This window comes from Herpailurus yagouaroundi, unplaced genomic scaffold, assembly GCF_014898765.1.
Source record: "Herpailurus yagouaroundi ecotype Mexico unplaced genomic scaffold, PumYag 186, whole genome shotgun sequence".
NCBI classification, from domain to species: Eukaryota; Metazoa; Chordata; class Mammalia; order Carnivora; family Felidae; genus Herpailurus; species Herpailurus yagouaroundi.
The window spans coordinates 37,479,344-37,497,587 of NW_024412417.1; the positions used below are offsets into that span (position 1 = coordinate 37,479,344).

At 49.6% G+C, this 18,244-nt stretch overlaps 2 long non-coding RNA genes across 3 annotated transcripts; one reads left to right on the forward strand and one right to left on the reverse strand.

Moving 5' to 3' along the window:
* Positions 1-1,149: 1,149 nt before the first annotated feature.
* On the reverse strand, positions 1,150-18,025 carry LOC121042982 (uncharacterized). Of its 2 annotated transcripts, XR_005796605.1 has the most exons (5): positions 16,238-18,025; positions 14,288-14,338; positions 13,378-13,522; positions 4,084-4,223; positions 1,150-1,268 (listed from the first exon to the last, which is right to left on the reverse strand). It is a non-coding gene; the product is annotated as an uncharacterized LOC121042982 (long non-coding RNA). The 2 variants fall into 2 exon arrangements; XR_005796604.1 differs by lacking the exon at positions 16,238-18,025 and having other exon boundaries at positions 14,288-15,085.
* Positions 1,927-3,138, forward strand: LOC121042983 (uncharacterized). Its single transcript, XR_005796606.1, has 3 exons — positions 1,927-2,168; positions 2,273-2,399; positions 2,520-3,138. It is a non-coding gene; the product is annotated as an uncharacterized LOC121042983 (long non-coding RNA).
* Positions 18,026-18,244: the final 219 nt, after the last annotated feature.

Genomic DNA, 18,244 nt, shown 5'->3' on the forward strand with positions numbered 1-18,244 from the left:
GAGCCATCAGCCCAGAGCCCGACGCGGGGCTCAAACTCACGGACCGCGAGATCGTGACCTGGCTGAAGCCGGACGCTTAACCGACTGCACCACCCGGGCGCCCCTGAAAGTCCATGTTCTTAATCACCACATTACACTGGTGGTGTGTTTGCTGTAGACAAGCTGAAAAGGCTGGATTCGGGGTGGGCATTGCCTTGAACGGTAGGTGCACGTGACCTTTCAGCAGAAAAAATAAAATAAAATTACAACAAAATAACTGTCTTTATACGAACAAAGTGAGAGCAGAGAACAATATCTCCTCAAGAACAAAGTCCAGGCAGGACAGAAGCAGCAGCTTCCCTGACCCTTGGAATCCTCCACATCTTTTTTTTTCCCCCTTTTTTATTTATTTATTTACTTTTTAATTTACATCCAAGCTAGTCAGCATATAGTGCAATAATGATTTCAGGAGTAGATTCCAGTGATTCATCCCCTCTGTATGACACCCAGTGCTCATCCCAACAAGTGCCCCTTCCCCCATTTAGCCCATCCCCCCACCCACAACCCTTCCAGCAACCCTGTTTGTTCTCTGTATTTATGAGTCTATTTTGTTCCCCTCTGTTTTTATGTTATTTTTGCTTTCCTTCCCTTATGTTCATCTGCTTTGTATCTTAATTCCTCATAGGAATGAAGTCATATGATATTTGTCTTTCTCTGACTAATTTCGCTTAGCATAATACCTTCCAGTTCCATCCACATAGTTGCAAATGGCAAGATTTCATTCTTTTTGATTGCCGAGTAATATTTCATTGTGCGTGTGTATGTATATGTATATGTATATGTATATGTATATGTATATGTATATGTATTATAGGTGGGTATATATACCTATATACTATAGGATGGTGTACCCAGTGTCACTATATATATATATATATGTGTGTGTGTGTGTGTGTGTGTGTGTATATATACCCACCTATATACATATACATATATATCCACCTATATACATATACATATACATACCACATCTTCTTTATCCATTTATCCATCGATGGACATTTGGGCTCTTTCCATAATTTGGCTATTGTCAACAGTGCTGCTATAAACATTGGGGTGCACGTGCCCCTTTGAAACAGCACACCTGTATCCCTTGGATAAATACCTAGTGGTGCAACTGCTGGGTCGTAGGGTAGTTCTATTTTTAGTTTTTTGAGGAAACTCCATACTGTTTTCCAGAGCTGCTGACCAGTCTGCATTCCCACCAACCATCTCTGCATCCGTTGCACCTGTGTGATCGAAGCAGAAAGGATCCTTTAGCTGTGGGGAGGAAGGTGGACGGGAAGGAGGAATGGGGAGGCCAGAGCCCAGAGCAAAGTGTGAATGGGTGAAGGCATGAACCAAGTGGGAGGTCCAGGGAAACAGGAAAAGTGAAGGTGGACGTGAGAACAATGGAGAAGAAAGGATAAAACAGAATTGAGGAATGAGTTAAGAAAAGTACTTGTTGCTGGATGTGGCAACTTCAACCTATGGTGGACCTGTTTTCCGGCCCACAAAACAGCCTCACAGGTCCTCCTAAGAATGTCTGATGCTGCCCCTGCCCCAGAGAATCCAGGGCAGTCTGTCACTGCATTTGTGCCTGTCACGTTCTGCATGTCTCTGGGAAGGGATCCACCAGTGCAGGGAGAGGTCTGTCCAGCAACTTACTACAAGGAGAAAGACAGGACGTGAGGAGACACTGGGCCTCAAGAGCCTGCAGACTTTCCATGTAGAAACCCACATGCAGTTCCCCCGGCATCCACGAGGGGCATCTCCTCTTACAAGGAGCTTTCATATATATTACTTTTCCTGATTCTGCCAGAGCTATGGGGTCTGGGACACAGAATAAGCGCTTGTTAAAGGTCTGTTCTCTGCAGGTAGTGCACTGGGGGCTCCCCTAAAGCTGTCCCAGACAGTCTCACTCTCCAGGCGTCATGGTTTTTCTTCCCTACCCGCCCCCCAACCAACTGCTGACGTCACAGAGGAAGAATGCAGCTGCGGTGTGATTCACGGACTTCTCATGGTCACGTGACTAATAGGAAATAGGTTCACAACTGGACACTGTCCTCTCCTATTTACTAGGACAGGATGGTGTACCTAGTGTCACCATTTCCCAGCTGAGGAAGTCAAGGCCCTGAAACACCATGCAGGTAAATGGCAGAGCAAGGCTAGAATCCCAGGCTCAGAAGCTCTAGGTCAATGTTAGCTTTGCCTTTTATTGTTTTGACTACACTTGGTTTTCTTCCCTCATTAGATGGCAAGTTCCTCATGGAAAAGAGGAGACCTTTTGATCCCAACATCCCCACAGTACCCAACACCAAGGCTGGCTCCCAAAGACCTTAAGCATGGATTGCTCGGTTGTTGGATGAACTGACTACTAGGTAGGTCATCTCTTTGGTGCCAACATTTCACTTCTTCAATCCACCCTTCTTGCTGCCTCTAGAGGTACAGTGCCAAGGCATCTGCCTCCTTCAACAACCGAAACCCTTTCCCTCCTTCAGGCACAGCTAGCTGAAAGGCCATCTTCCCCAAGGAGGCTTCACGTCCTCACCATTTTAATCCCCCTCTTTGCCTCCTGCATGCTGCTCTTCTCTGCACTTGTGGGCATCTGCTCTGTTATGTCACCTGTTCCTTTGGGAGCTGTCAAGGCCGTCTTTGTATCCTTAATAAATGTTGACGAGCAAACACGTAAAGGAATGCATGGACATATGGATGGATGGATGGATGGATGGATGGATGGATGGATGACCGGACACATGGATGGATGGGTGGATGGACTCGTCAATAAACAAATGTACACAGAGATAAGAGGAGGGAAACACGAAGTACTGGGACACAGGGGTTAAGAGGTTGTATAGTGGAAAAAAACAGTGGATTCCATGGCAGAGGCTCCAAATTCTATAGAGCTTTATCCCTCACTTGCTGTGTGACCTAGGAAAAGTTACTACTCTCCTGGGCTCTTTGTACTTGTGTTTAAAAAGAAGGGTTGCAAAGGACTAGAACTGTTGCAACTCCCCATTCTCGGGTTCTGTGAATGGAAAGTTCGCTTGAACAAACCCATTAACGGATGTTTTGCCCCTCCACCCTTGAAAGCAGCCAATCTCTTCAACCAGCGGCTTATCTGAGGCCACCCTTCTCTGCCTCATCCCCACCGGGTGCTGCTATCTTGTACGGGGCCTCCCGGGATGTTTGTCAACCAAAGCAATCGCCTTATCTGGTGGCTCTCTCGGGCACCATCCTGCCCTTGGAAAACATGAATGGATTTGCAGAATACCTGGCCTCCGATAGTCCTCCCGTCCCAGGAAGGGCTAGCAAGGCAGCCTTGGCTTTCTCAGAAAGATTGTGCGATTTCATGCTGCTATCGGGACCGACACGGAGGCAGCTCCTAGCCCTGGACCCTCTAGCTAAGTTCAACTTCAGGTCAAGTCAGGGGCCCCCAGCAGCTCAGAGGCACAGGATCCACAAGGAAGGAATTTCAGAACGTTGCCAGAAGCTAACAACAGTCCCCAGCTGTTCCTGGCCGCCTCCTGCCCGTGAAGTACTTGGAGAGGGGTCTTTACACAGACACAGCAGAAGGAGGGGTCGAGTGAACGGCTGTGCCTCTGGGCCAGGGTGGAGGGCAGGCCAAGGGGAATAGAGGTCTCTTTGTTATTGGCAGCTCCTGCACAGGGCCCCAAGACCCTCCTCTTGGCGGAGACCTCCCCACCACCCAGGCCCCCTGGGGGACCCTGACATCAGTTGTATTGACGCGCTGGGCTCCTGTAATGACTTGCAAACCTCTGCTCCCCACTCACTTGCCTGTGGCCAGGAGCTTCCCTCCTGTAATTCCTTTCAGAGCACATGCTGTGAAACTCTTAATAAATGGCTGTTCCAGGACTGATCTCCCTGGAGTGAAATCGAAAACACCTACCTTAAAATTCGCTTGGGACGTCCCCCACCCCCGTCCCTGCTCTTTGCCCGCCCACTCATCCTCAGGTCTCATCGGGGACCAGATGCCCCCACTCAGAGGCGCCTTCCTTGCCCAGCCCCCGCAGACCAACCCATGCCCCTTCTCCCAACACTCACCCATTTTCCCCAGGTACTTTCCTTCTCCGAACTCTCCTGCACTTGCGCGTGTGTATGTCCCCGCGATGACGGTGTCCCCCAGCAGCACTCCAATCTCACAGTGATGGAGGCCGCTCTTCGTTGTTTCCATCACCACCGGCCTGGTACACGGTAAGCGATCGACAAAGAGTTGCTGAGGGGCGCCTGGGAGGCTCAGCTGGTGAAGCATCTGACTTCAGCTCAGGTCATGATCTCATGGTTCATGAGTTCGAGCCCCACATCAGGCTCCATGCTGTCAGTGCAGAGCCTACTTCTTATCCTCTCTCCCCCCTCCCTGCCCCTCCCCAGCTCACACACACTCTCTCTCTCAAAAATAAACAAACATTTAAAAAAACAAAACCTAAACATTAAAAAAATATAGTTATTGAAAAAAAGTGAATAGATGGGGCACCTGGGTGGCGCAGTCGGTTAAGCGTCCGACTTCAACCAGGTCACGATCTCACAGTCCGTGAGTTCGAGCCCCACGTCGGGCTCTGGGCTGATGGCTCAGAGCCTGGAGCCTGTTTCCGATTCTGTGTCTCCCTCTCTCTCTGCCCCTCGCCCGTTCATGCTCTGTCTCTCTCTGTCCCAAAAATAAATAAACGTTGAAAAAAAAAATTAAAAAAAAAAAAGTGAATAGAATCATGAATGAATTCATTAACTACCAAATATAGGAGAGTACTATTGTCAGAATCCTAAAAGAGCAAACTCTGTACTTATTAAGAGGTATGCCACCCTTAGCACGTGGTCTCCTAACTGAAAGACGCAGATGAAGAAGACAGTCCTGTGCCCTCAGGAGCTCACGGGCTGCCGGAGAACCAGACATGGTATTTGCAGATGGCAAATAGGCCTTCTCATTGAAGCCTGGTGTGTTGGATAAGCGTTCTGACCCGCACTTGACAGGAGGGCCTCTGAGGCCCAGAGGCATTAAGATATTTGCTCAAACCACAGAGCTGGTGAGGGTGAGAGCTGGAATCCAGGACTCCTGACGGTTTTCTACTCTCTGTCCTCCTGTCCTTCTCGACCTGGCCTGGTTTTTTCAGTCTTGCACCAGAAAACGGATTGGCCCAGAGCTCTGGCAACCACACATTTGCCAGGATGGACTCAGAAGGACCAGGAGACGGTCTTGCTTCTGGACCCCGTTACGCTGCTCCCTATTCCCATCTGGGTACTGGACCAAGTCGAGGAGGAAGCCTCCACCCTCGCCCCGCAGAGCCGGCTTTCACACCCTCTGGGCTCAGGGCACTTTAGAAGGCTAGCACTGAAGGGGCTTCTTTTGAAGGACAGCAACCACGGAGAACACATGCCAGTAGCAAATGACCACTCGGTCTGACGAGCAGGGTTTTCAGGGTTATGTGGACGCATAACGTGCTTGTGACTCAGAAGCTGCTCCCTCCTGAGCAGAGTCGGGGGCACCCTGCGAGCAAAGCTCCTTCGCTGGAAAGCACGAGATTTTGGACTCACACAAAACTGCCTCTGACACCAACTGTATTATTTGGGACGCACTGCCCAAAGACTTTGAACTTTGCCTTCCTAATCTGAAAAACAGATGCTTTGGGTTGAAGGGAAGACAAATCAGACGAATCACACAGTGCCTTTGGCTCATGAACAGTGTGGGTTCTGTGATGGCTGTCACCATCACCCCTCTGGTCTTTGTTTTCCCCCCAGTTCCTAGTTCGAGCCTCATTTGGTCTATATCATTCTGTTATTTTCTGACTGTCCCTCCTATGATCAAGGTCCTTCAGATTCTGACCATCTCTTCTGGGGTATAACTCCCACCTCCCAATGGTCAGCGTGCAGGAGAACCCAAAAGAACTATTCCGTGCTCCTGAGAGCGCCAAGAACAGCTGCACAGAAGAGGGAATTCTGAACTAACTACTGACAATAGAGGGGAGGCTGTCTGGCACAAGGATGTGCAAGGGAGTGGTTGTGGAGCATCCCAGCCAGCACCGTGGAGCTGAAGCTCGGAGGTGGGCCAGGCCAGCAGAGGAAGACAGGGGACTAAGGAAGGTTCACGGAAGGGGGAGGTTCACGGGGGGAGGGGGGGTGCGTTGTGAATGCTCTGGGTGTAACCAGGAAGCCTTTGAATGCCACGCCATGGCTCTGGAAGGGTTTTACACATGGGAATGAAATGATGATGACTGTGTTTTAGCTGCAGCCCAAGCTGGGGACAGGAGAGAACAGAAACTAGAGATTAAGAGACCACTTGGATTTTCCGGGTGACCCAGGCAAGATGTGATTAGGGCAAAGTACAAGGAGGACGGAGGTGAGGCACTGGATCAAGGGACACATCTAAAACACAACACACAGAGATCTGCCTGTTGATTTACGTTGTGGGCAATGGGAAAAGAGCACGGAAGTGCCTCTGAGGGGTCCAGCTTGGGAGGCCAGGTTTCCAGGGTCACCATTAACAGATTTTGGATGCGAGAGACACACTGACAACAGGAAAAGAAAATGAGTTTACTTTGTGACATGCAGTGTTGACCAAAAGGTGTGCGATCGGGGCGCCTGGGTAGCGCAGTCGGTTAAAGCGTCCGACTTCAGCCAGGTCACGATCTCGCGGTCCGTGAGTTCGAGCCCCGTGTCAGGCTCTGGGCTGATGGCTCAGAGCCTGGAGCCTGTTTCCGATTCTGTGTCTCCCTCTCTCTCTGCCCCTCCCCCGTTCATGCTCTGTCTCTCTCTGTCCCAAAAATAAATAAACGTTGAAAAAAAAAAAAATTAAAAAAAAAAAAAAAAAGTGTGCGATCAAATGGGTCTGGAGTGGAGACAGATAGAACCCAGGAGATAGAATGAAGGTGCCTAGCAGAATCTACAGGAGTGGAGAAGATCGCCACTAGGATAGAATTCCTATTTAAAAAAAAAAAAAAAAAAAAGCTGAAACACCAGCATTTCAGAGGCATCTAGAGGAGAAGTCTCCTGAGGGGTGCAGGAAGGAGTGGGCAGAAAGGTAGGAGAACCGGGACAGGCAGTGAGGGCCTGGGGAGGGAACAGACCAGAGAAAGCAGCCACGCGGTGGTCACACAAATTTATATGAACACTAAAATTCACGAAACTGCACACCAAAATGAGTCAATCTTGTCATACCCTAAATTTAAAAATAAAATCAACGAAATGCAAAAAGAAAAAGTCCTCCAGAGGAAACCACTGTTAACATTTTGGCATATGTCCTTTCTAGTCTTTTTTTTTTTTTTTTTAGGCAGTTTTTTGAAATAGAATCTTATGTGCAATTAACAAGCACAAATGCGATCTTTCCTAATTTATGTTAGATTGTTTTAAAATTCCATGCGTTAAATAAATAAAGCAGTGCCAACACAGGAAGAAGGGAAGAAGGGAGGGAAGGAAGGAGGGAGGGGCTGTAGATATGGTTGAACCCAGCAGAAAGATAGTATAAGCCTGAGAAGGGTTATATGGTTTCTTTCAAATCCATTTTAAATCCTACCTAAAGCTTAGAAGTATACATCCTTTTATAAAGTTCTCTCCCCATTTTTCAAAGAATAGGAAAAAAACAAAACAAAACAAAACACTAGCTTGCTTAATTTTTTTCTGGAAAGGGAGGCGGTGGCCATTCAACGTACCGGCCAAAGCTCTTCCTGCACGTGGTAACATCGCCACCTGCTGGCCATGATGATATCACCATAGAGCACAAGCTTTTAAAGGAGCCTAGACCCTTGCACCAGCCTAACCCAGGAGCGCCTTCCCCTCCTCCCCCACCTCCCCTCCTCCCACCACCCCATGGCCACAAAGAATTAAGAATCAAACACAATACCAGGGGATATAGGGGTCCGAATGCAAGTGGGACAGGATGTGATTTAAGCCTTTTTGTGGCAAAAAGGCAAGTTGGTATGTAAGGAGCACTGGTATGCAAAGCAGACTCCCAGGTCTCAGGCCAGCCCTTCTGCCAGCAAGGTCCACCAAACAAGATCACGGGCTTTGCCACCAGCAGATGAGCATTTGGGGTTGACATTACAACAATGCCCTTAATAGTAATTAAGTTGATTTGTTGCCTCCAACTGCCTGTGATCTCTCCACTTCTTAGTAAGCTCTGGACTTAGAATCATTAAAAGGGCATGATTAATTAGCATCTTCAAACTTTGTATCTTCCCAGAGAGTAAATGATTTAAAGAAAAAAAAAAAAAAAAGACCCTGGCCAGGCAAAGCCTATCATGGAAGCAAAGGTTCCTCCCAGATCCCACTGGGAAAAGTTATTTGGAACAAGAGATTTTCCCTTACCACATTCTATGACCCCCACATATGAGACTACCCACCTGCTTACACCCAAGATCAAGCCCTGCAGCACTGTCACATTTGAGCCTTTGATTATGGAAGACGGGATGTGTTTTATTCTCTCTCTTCTTGTAGCTCACCTGCTGAGAGCCCCAGAGTACATGAGGCTGAGAGTTCTCAGAGAGTGAGCTGAGGGCCCTAAGCTCCCCAGGCTGGCTTCATATTAGCACTGAGACTAATAAGATTCTTGGGTCAGGACTACAGCCAAGTAAACAGATGTGGCCTTAACAGCTGCCTCCAGCAAGGGAGGAGGGCAGGACAGAAGTGGCATCGCCCAGCAAACAGCTGACAAAGGCAAGAAGGAGAGACAGAGGAGATCGGGGGACCCTCCCCACCCACCATTTGAAGGGCCAGGTCTCAAGCCTGTAGTGCACATCCATGAGTCATGACCATGACCTCAGCCTCAGGGGAGCTCTGTACCACATAATCTGTCAAGCACAATGCTCAAATGATTGAAATTTCTGGTGTAAAAGAAAAGGTGTGATTTCCTCCTTACTAGTGAGGTAAGCAAAAACGCCAGTTAGTTAATTCTTGGGACTGATCCCCAGTCCCTCTATGTCCAATTCTTCTCATCTCTGCTCTCACTTGATGATTCTACTCACAGAACCTACCAGATCACCAGTGTTTGGTGTTTTATGCTTTCATTAATACAATGTGTTTAATTTAGTGCCTACTTGGCCAGGCACCACATGGACGCACCTGGCGAAAACAACAACCGGGCTCGGGCTCATGGGAGCTCACAGCCATGGGAGGCAGCTTCGTGCGGAGGGGCGCAGGCTCTGGCACCAGACAGCGGGGTTCCCATCTGCCACTTCCTGAGTGACTTGGGGCAGACTGCTTAACCTCTCTGTGTCTTTGTTTTCCTCACCTGAAAAATGCAGGTAATACCGTATTGACTTCATAAAGCTGGTGAGCTTAAAGCTGTGCCACATTTATGGTAAACATTTAATAAATGTGAGCAATTATTACCATGTGGCTAAGGGTCTTCATTCTAGCATGGTAACTCTACCGAACAGAATGGATTACAGGTTCTAAAAGGGGAGGAGATTACCCTGAGAGCATACAGACTTACAACCTTCCTTGCATATTGTGGCAGGCAGAATAATGGTCCCAAAGACATCCATGTCCTCAACCCTGGCATCTGGGACTTCATATTGGCAAAAGATACTTCGAAGATGTGACTAAGGTAGGGATTCTGATTATCAGGTAGGCCCAGTGCAATCATCCAGTCCTTATAAAAGGTAGACAAGAGTCAGAGTCACAGACAGGGTGAAACAATGACGGAAGGAGGGAGGAAGGTATTGTGGTGTGCCCCTCGGCCCTGAGCCAAAGAATGTGGACAGCTCCAGAAGCTGGAAAAGGCAAGGAAGCCTCCAGAAGCAAATGGAAGCCTGGCAACACCTTGATTTTAGCCAACTGAGACTCATTTTGAACTTCTGGCCTTCAGAACTAACTGTAAGAGAAAAAAAACTTATGCTGTTATTAACTACTAAGTTTATGACAATTTTTCACAGCAACAGTAGAAAATGAATACAGATTTGAATAAAAACAAAAGTTTATTTCTTTACAATGCATCTGTTTGAAAGACAGCATAATAAAGCTGAAAGAGCACTGGGCCTGGGGTTTGAAATTGGCCTCTATACATTACTGTGTGTCTTTGGATAAGTTACTTAACCTCTCTGAGCCTCATTATTCCATCTCTCAAATAAAGATAGACATGATTATTTCAAGTATTGGCTGCAAAACTACGTAGTAGGCACTCAACAATTGTATCATTCTTTCCATTAAAAACACAATGCTCCTCCCCCTACCCCCAAACAGCTGATTATTTAAAGGCTCTAGCTTTTCTGTGCTTTGATTCAAGGTGTTCGCTTATATTCAGGCCACTGTCCATTTCTAACTATTTGACTTCTCTGCTGTTAGAGGTTGGGACTGACAACAGAGATACCATGGGCTTGCCAGAGATAGTATTTTGGTTTCTGTTACCATGACCCACTGATAATCTGGGCTCCACCCAGCCATGTTCCCCACTCCTGCTTGTGAGTCAAAGACCCCCTGGCCGAGAGTCTGTCCTCTGCCCAAGGTCACGCTTTCATCCGCCCGCCAGTTCACCATCACCTCACCCTATTCTGGAATGCTCGAGAAGGAAGGTCAGAACGTCCACATGCCCACTGCAAATACCACTGTTACTATCCCTTCCACCGACTGCAACCATGGCTGCCACCTGTGGGCTGCCCACACTGCACCAGAGGCTGCAGAAGACTGGGGAGGTCTTTTGGCTCTCCAGGCCTTTTCCTGGGAGGGTGTTTCGGTAAGAAGAAAAATGCAGCCTCTGTTACAAAATGACATACTGGAATTCTGCAATAAAAGGTGGTCAGTGGTCAATACTAGCAAACAAGAGAGTCTGCCTTGTAGGTGTTTCACTCATAGACAAGAGAAAGCCCCCCACTGCCTCCTTCCCCCGCTCCATGCCTGTCCCGACCTCTAGCTACAAAGGGGATTTGTGTGCGCTAAGAGTGTTCGTTCATTCCACCCTAAACACTGTCAAAGGAGAGCAAGAGGGACTCATGGAGCCAGAGTGTGAATTCTCGGTGGGCAGCGAGAGGGACAAAGAGGGGTGCGCCATGGGGGTGCTGGGTTGATGCCCAAGGGTCAGTGGCCAAGGGAAGCACTAGTCGGACCAGGATCTAAACCCCAGCCCAAGGCCCGTGCTTTTTCCAGACACTGCCCTCCCACTGCCGCTGGCCCTTGCTTCCCCTCCCCATGATGGCGCCCAGCGCCAAGAACATTTCCAGGGCGTCCTCCAACGGGCCTGAAGTCCTGGGTGGTCTAGAAACCTTGAAGCAAGCATTGAGTTTTATCCCAGAACAAATGGAGACCTGGAAGTGAAGGTCCTTCCCAAGCTAGAAACAGCTGAGCCCAGCTGAGGGGCAGGATAAGATCACCTCTTCGTGCAGCACCATCCTTCACCAGGAGGCCTGCCGACTGCAGGGTCTTGGAAGCAGGCCAGGGATGTTTGCAGAGAGCGGGCACCACTGGTCTGCACGAGTGTGGGGCAGGGGTGGCAAACGACGTGGGACAGCTGCTGAGGGAAGGTGGCCCTGGGCTAGAGGACTGCAGAAATGCCCCGGGAACTCGGGGCATAGCTGGAAATCAGGCCAGTATGCAAACACCGAGCCCGCCCTGCACACACATGGAGGATCACACGCTCGCAGAGCACCCAGTGTGAGGGGCAGGCCCTGTGCCGTGTGCTTTCCAAGGTGCCAAGACAGTCAGAGAGTTCTTCTGGGTCAAAAGACTTTCTGCCAGCAGTCTGCTGCAGGCCCGAAACCTCCTTGAGTTCAAGTCCAGTCTTGTCCTTTGTCTCACGGCCCTGAAGAGACCTACTTTGTGCTGCTCTTCCCAGGTTCATGTCTGCTTCTGAACCATCTGTGTACATAAGGATCATGGATCTCATAGGTCCAGAGAGAAGGATGCTTGCACCTTTACAAGTATCCTGGGTGATTTTTTTAGGGAGATTGTCCGAGACTAAACTTTGAAAGTGTTGCTTCTTTTCTAGGCTGCTGCCTCAAAGGCCTCCTTTTTTATTTTTTATTTTTATTAATGTTTATTTGTTTTTGAGAGAGAGAGTGTGTGTGAGTGGGGGAAAGACAGACACAGTGGGGGACAGAGGGTCTGAAGCAATCTCTGCCCTGACAGCAGGGAGCCCAATGCGGGGTCAAACCCATGGAACCATGAGATCATGACCTGAGCCGAAGTCGATACCTCAACCGACTGAGCCGCCCGGGTGCTCCAGAGCCCTCCTTTTTTAGACCAGCACTGGCATGTGGTGCTGGCTCCCTGCTCGCAGATCTCCAGGCTTCTGGCCTAACATGCAAGCGGGCCAGCTCCCAGCATCTTCATTTCAACACCCCAATGGTTCGGCCAGCATGTCCTGGTTCAGGTCGTGAGGCTCATGAGGCCCCTGAGAAAATCTGCCCTGTGTTCCACGGCAGAGCTGTGTATCCTGGCAGTCTGCCTGCAGGAGGACCCTTCTCTGAAATCTGTCTTGCCTGATGGATTCTGCCTTTTTGCTTTATGGACCCCCAGCTCCCCTTCCTCCCTCACTTGACCTGAGTCTTTCTTTTCTAGGCTGGGTTTTTTCCTGAGCCCACCCCGAACCCCTTCTGATCCAGCCTTGACCCCAAAGAACTTCATCTGAGCACAATCCTTGCCCACCAAGGCTCCATGGCAGAGGAGAGAGCCCTGAAGGCCTCCAGAAGTTCTCAGGCGTCACCAAAATATGTGGTCTGGCAGGAACGAAAAACAGAGCAAATAAGTGCTTTTCGGAGTTTGCAAAGGAAGTAGGCCAGGTGGCAGGAAAACACGGACAGGTAATTGAGGAAATCTGACACGGGGGCCTGAAGTAGCCTCCTAGAAGGAGAGCATTCCTCTAAAGCTTCTGGTCTCCTTACAGTAAGTTATATATGAATTGTGCGTTCTCCTCCCTCAGAGAGCTGTGTTGGTCCACATGAACTTTCTTGCTTCCTGTAACCTCCTTTCTCTCTACCTCTTTACCTCCCAAGTTTGTTCCGGAGCTGTGCAGAGAAAGGCTCACGTCCTGCCCTGGGACCTTGCCTCTCTCCTCCATACAACCAAATGCGTCTCGCCCCATTCTCCTGTGCGTCTCTGAGAAATGGGTCAGACAATCTGTATTAAGTTGGAGTGCCAAATCCTAACTTTTATAATCGAGCTATGCAGTAGACACAGACAGATTAATCATGAGAAGAACCGCCAAAGAGACATGGACGGATGCAGTGGGACGCGAGGGCGAGGCTTCCACTGCTGAGGAGCACAGAGCAAGGTAAGCACAGGCCAGAACTGACCACCCCCACCCCCACCAGAGAGAATCATCTTACTCATCCCCATTTTATAGACAGGGAAACGAGGTCCAGAGACAAGCGATCTGCCCTGAGATAGCGGCTGATAGTCTAAAGTCAAGATGACCCCAACCTCGTCCTGTGCCCCAGGTCTGTGCTCCGTCCACTGCACCATGCCGTTCACAGCCATGGGCACCTCTCCGTTCGGTACCTCGTTTCCAATTCATCATGAGGCTTCAAGGGCTTCTGTGATAGGCACAAAAGTGCAGTGCTGTGACCTGCAATAAATCACCGCAGCTAATGGTCTCCTTGCTCCCCGTGACCAACTGCGGACAGCCCCACTCTCACTCGCACATGCAGCACGATAGCTGAGGCCACTGCCTGCCTTGAGGGCAGTGTGGGAACCAGGAGAAAGGAGGCAGCCACTGGGGACACTGGGGTGGCGCTCCTTTCCCTCCCCCCACGCCTCCTCCATACCTTCCTGCCTTCGTCCCTCCCACCTCATCCTGCCTCTGTCCCTCCTCTTTCTTTCCTCCTTCCTTCTGGCATCATGCAAACAAGGCGCTATAAACTAACAGTTGCCACGTTAAGTCCCAATTCTACCACCTCCCCCCAATAGGGTCTTCAGAACTCTAAGGTTCTGAAGGTCTTGTGCGGCACGGAGCACTCAGGGGGCGGCCTTGCGCATTCTCTCCTGTCCACGCAGGGGACTTGCAAAGATGCCCTTGGCCCCGTCCCCAAGTGCTCCAGGTTGGACAGCTCTCTGCTGCTTCTGGGCCAGGCTTCTGCCTTGGGAATCCCTTGCCAGCTGCCTCGGGTCACAGCTCCGGTGACAACCTCTCCCTCCCGTGGATCTTGCTGCCTCCCTGGTGTGCTGCCAGATCTTCACTGCTCTGGAGCCTACAGGCTCTCTCCACTCCCCGGCCCCGGAGAATCCCGTCCTGGTCTGGCAACTACGCCAAGTCCTTTAATTGCTTCTCCTAGACATTTTGCCCATACTTGAGATGCCCCTTCTCCTCAAGACACAGGCCTAAGCTATTTACCTCTCTGGACCTCCGTTTCCTCTTCTAGAACAGTATCTCCTCAGAGGGTCACTGCAGATTAAATGAGTTAGTATATAAGGGATTTAGAACACTGGCTGCCACATAGAAAACATCATATAAGCAATTACCATTATTATCAACGATATGCTGCAGCTGCCTCCCCACCAAAAGTACATTTTGACAAGAAGGAAGAACATGATCTCAGCATGAAGAAAATCCTTTAAATTCATAAACTCAGCTTTCTGGACCTCAGTCTATTTTCCTTATTCTTCTGGACCCAGTGAAAATACCACTGGGCAATACCAATTTAAGAGTCCATGTTTGGGGGCTATGGATTCAGTGACCTCCAGGTCTTTCTTTGCCTTGGTATGTGTGATTCCTGGTGCATAAACTGAGCCAGCCCCTTAGTAGGTGCTCAATATAGATTTGTGGAAGGTATGACTTAAGTATATGCAGCCACCTGTTATCAGCACTACCTTTCAAGATAGAAATCTCATCTGTACAAACACAGAAGCAGAACACCCTTACAACAGCGCCCCCCCCCAAAAAAAAATACACGGAGGAAAAATCAATCAAAACACATGAGGACAGAGTATAGTCCACACTGCCCTGCTCTGACGGACCTTTGGAAGCCACATTCTCTCTAGCGCCTACACTTTCCCCACCATTAACAATAACCCTCCCATCGCTAGGGTACTCAGCAGCTAATATGATGCTTTCACGTTCATCGCATCATTTGTTCATTAAGGAGCACTCACTGTGTACCTGGCACTGTATGCAGTTCTGGGAAACAGAGCGGGAAAGACACAGCAGTGCCCAGATCTGTGCCCCCCCCCCAACCCACTAAACTGTAAGCCCCAACAAGAGTTGGGGCTGCATCTGTTTATCTCCGGATGCCCAGCACTGGCACCGGAGTGTTTTGTGATCAGAGAATGGAAAGAACGGACGCCAGGGCTGCTGACTTCTCAGCCCAGATAAGGAATGTGGCTGTTCAAGCTCAGGGCTATAAAGATATTTGATCAGGGAGTGCCTGGGTGGCTCAGTCAGTGGAGTGTCCGACTTTGGCTCAGGTCATGATCTCATGGTTTGTGAGTTCAAGCCCCACATCAGGCTCTGTGCTGCCAGCTCGGAGCCTGGAGCCTGCTTCGGATTCTGTGTCTCCTTTCTAGCTCTGCCCCTCCTCCACTCGTGCTCTGTCTCTGTCTCTCAAAAAAAAAAAAAAAAAAAAAAAAAAAGATATTTGATCAAATAAGCCCTGAGTGCAGGGATACCTATAAAACTTGGGGGCCCAGTGCAAAATAGAAATATAGGGCCTCTTGTTCAAAACAGAGGAAGAAAGTGTCCTTAGAGGAACTAAAATAGAAAGCTTTTTCCTCTCTGTCCTGGCATCTCTTTCAATTAGTCATGGTGTTTTCTTATTTGCTATTCAGTATCATTCTAAGGAAAACATATTGAAACTTTATATTATTAGCATGAATTTCACTACTCATCTTTGTATTGTGCAATGCTGATTTTAAACACAAATATTAACACATTTAACTCATGAAGAATCACTGAAAATATACAATTCAAATTTGGTAGCTGGTATCTCATTCTTGTCAGAATACTGGAAACAGCACAAAACTAAGCCGATTATTTTAAGGTTTTTTTATAGTTTTTATTTGTTTACTTGAAAGAGATAGAGACCTTGGGCGGGGGGAGGCAGAAACGGAGAAAGGGAGAGAGGGAGAGAGGGAGAGAGGGAGGGAGGGAGGGAGGGAGAGAGTCTCAAGCAGTCCCTGAGCTGCCAGTGCAGAGCCTCACACGGGGCTCAAAATCATGAAACTTGTGAGATCATGACCTGAGCCAAAACTGAGAGTGGATGCTCAACCAACTGAGCCACCCAAGTGCCCCTGAATCGACTATTTTTATTTGACTTCTTGATACACACAGACTATACCAACACTCTACGTCTGGCTCACTGATGACGACGAGGGACATAAAGGAAGGAACTCGGGGACAACCTATCTTCGCCTTTTGTTCTATGCCATTGCTCCCGGCATGAGTGGCTAATGAACACCAGGAAGTGACACAAGAATGGATATGACAGATAGGATTCCTCCGTGGTTCATGCTTCTAGAACGCCACTGCCTTCTTTCTGCATTCAGTGTAAGTTCTAGCTCGACAGGAAGCATGGCTTCTGGGGGCCATCGGCACCTCTACTTACTTAGGTTTAGACACAACATGCCTACCTTCTACCCTCTGAGGCATGCTGGCCCCCTACATGTCACATCCATCAGACTTCAGAGATCACGGGCACCAAGAACACTACCTGTGAACATAAAGCACTGTGGACACGCACACCATGCATGCTTCGTGGTCCCATTAGATCCACTTTCAAAGCATAGGTGCAAGGACAAAACTACTAAGAATTTCAAGACTGGAGCCTCAGAGCATGAAACCCATCATGCGGCCCTTCTAAGCACGGACTTTATGCAACTGCATGAGTCACACGCCCATGGATTCAGTGCTGCCTGGACAGGACCAAGGGTTCACAGCCAAGGGAACAGTCCCTGAAGCCTGAGTGGGGCCCTGGATGGAGCCTGAGCAGCTCCCAAATTGCCCAGAGCACCACAGACCCAGGGGGGGTTAGCCAGTTAGGCCTGAATAAAGAGGGGATGCCGGTTCCTTAGAGGGGCCTCGTTAGCAAGGACAGAAAGCCCGGGTCCTACAGAGAGAATGGCAGGGGAGGCGCTGTCTCCCCAGGAAACTCGGAGATGACTCTGGGGTGAGAAGCAAGAGAAAGCTATGCAATCCTGCTAAGCCCAGCCTCAAAGTAACCTCCTTGAACCCGGAGAGGGGAAAACGGCCAAGACAACACTCCCACGCTCAGCAGGCCTCAGAGCGCAGGCAACCGCAGTCCTGGCCAGAGCCTCACCTCCATGCTGGTGACAGATGTCAGAAGGACAGCAGCTGGAGGGCGCTGGCGAGAGGCGGGACCAGCCGTCTGGCACCGGCAACACAGGCAGGTGGGTTACAGCCGGTCCACGTCCCACTCCCGGCCCTTATCCAAGCACTGCCACATGGAGACGTGGAATCCCACCTTTCGCCAACAGCAGACAAGATGGCTGAAATTCGCCTTCTAACACAAACTCGTCTTCGCCTGTGGCAGAACCTTTGGCCCTCTCTCTGGTAGGCCACCCAGCTGTGAAAACCCTTCCCACTCCAGGCAAGTGTCCATGCCACCTCATGGCTGAGTGTCCTTGGCTAATTACTGTTATGGGCTTCAGTTTCCCCACCTGAAAATAGGGGCAATCATACCTGCTCCACAGGGGCGTGATGGAGGACAGATGAGGAAACACACGCACAGAGAGAAGAAAGAGGGATGGAAGGAGGCAGAGTTTTCCTCCCACCTCCCGCCACTCTGCTTACTCTGCCCTCCCTGCCCAGGATGCATTCCCCATTCCCCAAACCCGAGGACCTCACGCAAGCCTTACGCCATCCATGGGACTTCTACCTCCAGCTCTCACCAATGTCCCCTCCAGACATTTCAGAAGCATGTCTTTCTATTCCACACACTGGAGCAACTGGGTACATTCGGCTTGCTGGTGTTCCTGGAAAGGGAATAAATAGCACTGGGAGAATTTCTAAGCTCATGGTATTTAATAGGCGCATCCTCAGCACAAAGCCTGACATGCCAGAGACACACAGTAGATTGAACTATGATGATGCCAGCCTCAAACTCTTCAACACTTTCCCTTTGCCAGAAGAGAGGGAGGGGGGAAGGAAGGAAGGAAGGAAGGAAGGAAGGAAGGAAGGAAGGAAGGAAGGGAGGGAGGGAGGGAGGGAGGGGGGGAGGGGGGAGGAAGGGAGGAGGAGGGAGGGAGGGAGGGAGAAAACAAGAATCTAAACTCCTGCACGGTGGTCTCTTCTAGTTCTCTAATCTCACCCCCTGCCATTCTCCCCTTCCACTCACTC